This window comes from Arachis hypogaea, chromosome 1 (genome assembly GCF_003086295.3).
Source record: "Arachis hypogaea cultivar Tifrunner chromosome 1, arahy.Tifrunner.gnm2.J5K5, whole genome shotgun sequence".
Lineage (NCBI taxonomy): Eukaryota > Viridiplantae > Streptophyta > Magnoliopsida > Fabales > Fabaceae > Arachis > Arachis hypogaea.
The window spans coordinates 15,093,201-15,099,046 of NC_092036.1; positions in this window are offsets into that span (position 1 = coordinate 15,093,201).

A 5,846-nucleotide genomic window follows, 5' to 3' on the forward strand; every position below is an offset into this window, starting at 1 on the left:
CCGTGAGATCAGATAGAAACACTCTTTGTATTTTTTTTCCTTTCACTCTCTTGACATCCACGTTGGCACATTCACCTAAATGTTATTTTTATATAATTGAATAAAGTACACAAAACTAATCGGACATGTAGTATGAACACTTTATTAAATTGTTGAATTTCTTGTTATAAATATATTTCGAGTACAACATGCAGGTGTTAATAGGGCTAGCAATACATTTTTTATCCGGTCCAACTATTTAGGTAGGTAAAGATCAATAAGATATGAATTTAAGGTATATCCTATTTTACTCGGATTCTATATATAACATATATTTTATAAAAATTAGATATATAATAAAAAAGATAAAAGTTAAACCCACAATCTTTTTTATGTAATGACCTGTAATAAGTGAACAATCACTAAACTAATTAGTTAATTTAATAATTTAGAGTATTAGATTTTTATTTTTTATTTTATTAATATGTATAAAATTTGAAATGATTGAATTTTATATTTACTTTGAAAAAATTTGATATATCTACAAGTAGGGTAGGATATAGGGCAGGGTTTAGAATTTTAGGATGCGAATAGCGGGTATAGTAGAATAGAGTTTTAATGAAATTTTCAACTTGTGGGTAGAATTAGGATAGGGTCCAAACTCTACCATACCCAACCTATTGCCAGTCCTAGGTGTCAAAGTTAAATTGTTAATTTTTTTTAAAAATGGAATAAATTACTTTTAAATTCAATTAAATTCTAAATTAGATCCATTTAAATTAAATTAAAAATTTTATAATTTAAATTTTAAATTATTTAAATAAAATTAGATTAATTAAAAAAATAAAAGTATACTAATAAAGGTGATATTGAAGGCTCGGCAGATTTTTTGGGATATGAGGTGAGTAATGAAGTGGATTCTAAGCTAACTATTTCCTAGGATTATGGTTGCAAACCTACTGGGCTAGGCAGGGGAAAAATAAGGCCGGCTGTAATTGAACACACAAGGGAGCCCCTCAACAAATATAGGTGCTGCACGCAATAAAGACTTGGGCCTTGAAGGCAAAGGTCTGAAGCAACCAAGCAGGCTAGAGAAGCGGACGTCCATCATGGGCCTTCCTTGGGGAGCTCGGGTCATGTCTGCTGCGGGTCGGTAATGAAGCCAGCGGGTTGGGGAAACGCAAGTCATGAGGACTTTGTTTCATCAGTGTTGGAAGCCTCTGCGCCCAGGGATTTTCAGGAGTTGGGGCTACGGTCTCTAGGGCGGGAGCGGCACGAACCTGACCTGATAAAGAACTAGAGACGGTGGCTGATTCACGAGCGGTGCGCCGACCAGATCGCAACATAGGGGATGGTTGTCGGGCGATTGGGGTTGGAGTAAACTAGAGAGAAGGACGACGAACTAGCCTGGGAAGTGCGGCGGCAACGAGAGCTCATGTGTGTCAGCCAGTGGTAGTCCTTGTCTCCCCTTGTGTTGAGCTGGTACTGGAACGGGCTGGCGGGCATAATGGGGCTTGAACTTTGACACGTGCGGTAGAGGCAGGAGGAGGTAGCTTAGTAGTTCATGGTAGGGGGCGGCTGAGCTACTAGGAACTGCAGGCATGGAAGACAACGTTGAGGTAGGACATGGTAATGTTGATGAACACAATGGTAAAGATGATAAAGTGTTTGGGAAGTCTGGACTGGGTATGGAAGCTTGTGTTGACAGAAATTTACCAGTGCATAGTGTCGAAGATGGATGTGACGAAGACGAGGGTAACTTGGAAGACGCAGCACATGCCAATGATGATGAAGTCAGTAACAATGAGGGTGTTACTTTGGAAGAGAAGATTTCAGAAAACAAAAGAACTTGGGAACTAGCAACGGAGTCAGGAGCAGTATTGTATAATGAAGAAGATGATATTATGGCGATCCTTCAACAGCAGAACGAAGAAATTGCTCTAAAAAAATGCTTGGCGAAACAAAAGGCAAAAGCAAGGAAGAGCAAACCCAAAGCTCATAAAAAGGTGTGCTATAATTTTTTGAAATGATTTTTAGTTCTTGGAATATCAGGGGGTTGAGGGGTGACGGAAAGTTGAGAATGATAAAAGACCTGAAAAGAAAATTTAGACTAAACATGTTAGGCCTGGTGGAGACGAAAAGACAGTTAGTGACTAAATTTGATATGCTAAACATTTGGGAAAATAGTTGTGTAGGGTGGGACTTTGTTGAATCTAATGGTGCATCTGGTGGGTTTGTTAGTATGGGATGATGAATTTTTTAAAATAAGAAATAGTCACAAATGGGAGATATGGTTGTGTGTTGAAGGGGAGCTAGTGAAGTATAATTTTAATTGTGCTTTTATTTTGGTGTATGGAGCGCATGTTAGAGATGAGAAACTTGTTCTATGGGAGGAGTTGAGTTACATAGCAGGGTTATGCCAGGTTCCTTGTTGTTTCATGGGGGCTTGTCTGACTATTGTCCAATTATAGTGTAAGATAGGAGGCAGAGAGATGAGCCGAGGCGGCTCAGAAGCCTTGATTCGTAGTTTACACATGAAGATTTCTTGAGAATAATTAAGGAGGAATGGAGAGGCCTAGGAGAGGCGCAATTCACAGATAAAGTGAAGGCTATGACAGGTCCTCTGCGAAGATGGCATAAAGATAAATTTGGTGATATCGACAGGAAAATCATGAAATTTGAGGAAGAGATCAAGAAGATTGATGACACGATGGGCGATGGTGTTTATGATGGAACAATGAAGGCAAGAAGAAAGGCGCTTCTAACTTGCTGTGAGAAATGGTATGTTAGGAAGGAGCTACATTGGAAGCAGATCGGGGCTTCACAACGATATACAATTTGCCATAGTTGCCTTGCTGTTAGGTGAGGCGTACGCGTGCATGACGCGTACGCGTGAATAACGCGTACGCGTGGATGGAGCGGCAGACAAGTGATGCGTACGTGTGACGGAGCCACGTGCTGGACGTATCATAAATCGCTGTGGGCAATTTCTGGGCTGTTTTAGGCCTAGTTTCAAGCCTGAAAACACAGATTAGAAGCTGCGGAGTGGGGGAATCATGCAGACACTTCTCATTCACATAATTTTAGGTTTTAGATGTAGTTTCTAGAGAAAGAGGCTCTCTAATCTCTCTAGGTTTTGGGATTCTTAGTTTTATTCCTTTTCAATTTCAGATTTCTATCATACTTTAATTAAGTTTTCTTCTACTCTTATTTATTCTAGTATTTTAGTTTATCTATCTTCTCTTGTTGATCTATTTATTTTACAATTTAGTTTATGAACTCTTCATGTTAGATTGATTTTCCTTTTTATGCAATTTGAGATATTTCATGTTTATTACTTCTTCCTTTATTTGTTATCATTGATTTTGCAATTGTTGGTTTTAGTATTTACATTCTCTTGTTAGTTTTCTATTCTTTTATTTTATGCCTTCCAAGTGTTTGATAAAATGCTTGGAAGGATGTTAGAGTAGGATTTTATGTTCTTGGCTTGGGATGGTAACTTAGGAACTCTTGAGTTACTAATGTCCAAGAAATTGATGATTGGTAGCCATTGACTCTAGTTCTCACTAATTGAATTAGTGGAGAGTTAGAACTTATGGACTTGGATTGATATAGCTCATTTAACTTTTCTTTACTAGGTAGAGGATAATTTAATGGGATTGATCCTTGCCAATTCTCATGTTGTGGTTAGTGATAAGGATAGAGATCCTTGACCACCGAACCTTGCCAAGAGATTTTCTAGTTATTAGTTTAATTCTTACAATTTACTTTCCTTGCTTCATTATTCAAAAACCCCCAAAAGATATAATCTCATAACCAATAACAAGAACACTTCCCTGCAATTCCTTGAGAGATGACCCGAGGTTTGAATACTTCGTTTATTGTTTTTAAGGGGTTTGTTACTTGTGACACCCAAATTTTTGTATGAAAGGATTATTGTTGGTTTAGAAACTATACTTTCAACGAGAATATATTTGTGAAATTCTATACCATCAAAAATATGTTCATCAAAATGGTGCCGTTGCCGGAGAATTGCAAACGTGTGCCTTATTATTGGTTATTGTAAATATTTTCTTTTTGTTTGTTTGTTAGTTTTTGTTAGTTTTAGGACTTAGTTGCTTATTTTTATTAGTTTTTTCTTTTATTTGCTACCATGAATTCTCACCCCCTTGGCTATGAGTTTGGTTCAAATTTTGTCGTAGGTAATGGAAGCTACAATGAGGATATGCATCAAGGATGGAATAATCAAGGTTGGAAGGAGCCACAAGTTTATAGACAACCTTCTTGGCAACAACCTCCTCCGGTCTCATATAGGTCTAACTCCAATCCTACTACACACCAATCGAATGGATGTGGTAGTCCTAGTTGTACGTGTCACCAACCACCACCACATGCCCATGGACCACCTCCTCAACATAGCTTTGAACCACCTTACTCACAAGCCACCTACTATCAAACACCCTCATATGATCCTAACCCTTATCCACCATATCAACCACCATATGAACCATACGAACCATACATAGAACCACCACCATTCCAACACAATTACTCCCAAGAACCACCACCTCAATATACACCTTCCTCATATCCATCAATCCATGAGCCATATGATCCTTATTATGTTATCCAAGAGGAACAATAGTCAAGGGATCGTCTTGAGGAAACACTGGATCGATTTCATGCAACCCTTCACCAATTGGAGCGAGTAGTAGGTAATTTAGCCTCTCTGCGCTTTGATGCTCAAAGTACTCCCATGGCTACATGTGGAGAATCAATAAAAGAGCGTAGCATGGAGGAGATACTAGAAACTCCAGTGGACAAAGAGGAACGTGACTTTGTATTAAAATAAGTGGAGGAAGCCGTAAATGTTGAAGAAGAAGAAGTGGTTGAAGACTTAGGAGATGCTGATCCTCCATGGGAATCTAGAGTTGTAGAGTATTCCCCCAATAAGCTTGAAATTGATATTGAGGAGGATAGTGCACAACCTCCAAGGCATGTTCCTTATGAAGAATTGGACGGAATAGATCAAAAGGCAAGTTCTCTTGGTAATGATGATCATGAATCAAGCCCTCCAAGTGATGAACTTGCATCTGCAATTGAACCCATTGAGTTTGAAGAACCTTCTCCAAGTGAATCTAAAGATGATGTGGAGGTAGACTTTTCTCAGCCTCCAACTTATGACTTGAGTGACGGGGAAGAATTAGAAGAATTTGATCAGGGCGCGGATGAAGTTGAAGAGGTTTGCAAGGGGGTGGAAGATTTCAAAGAAGAGCACAAGGGAGTGGAGCTTGCAAGACCATTAAAAACACCTCTCCCAAAGCCATTACCATCCAATACAACATTCAAGTGGATAAAATCCTCATCCTTAACCTCTACTTTCCTACCTGAATATGGTTTACTTGAGATGAATGGTCAACTTAGAGCTTTTTGTGTCTTTAAGAGTAAGAGGAAGATGGTTAGTGGTAGGAGTTGTCAGGCAAGGTTCAATACGGTTGCATGCCCCAAGTCTAAATGCAAAGGTTGGTGTGGAGCTTGATTAAATGGGTCTAGGAAGTTGTTTGGACACGTCAGTGAGAATTCAAATTGCTTGCCACTCAGTTAGAACAATGATGATCAATAAGAAGACGGGTGTAAAAGCAAAGTTTGGGACCCTGGAATTCATTCTAACAATCAACACGCTTGGGGCCTTGTCACTTGCTTTAACTTACTTAAAGGCTTTATGCGCCTAGTTTGGGACCCCGGAGGCTATTGGAATTACAAACATTGGTGGGGATTCCTGGACGAGTTCAAGCACAAGCCACCATGACAAGGAGCTCACCACATGTCCAACTTAAGGACCTTAACTAACAATGCTAGGTGGGAGA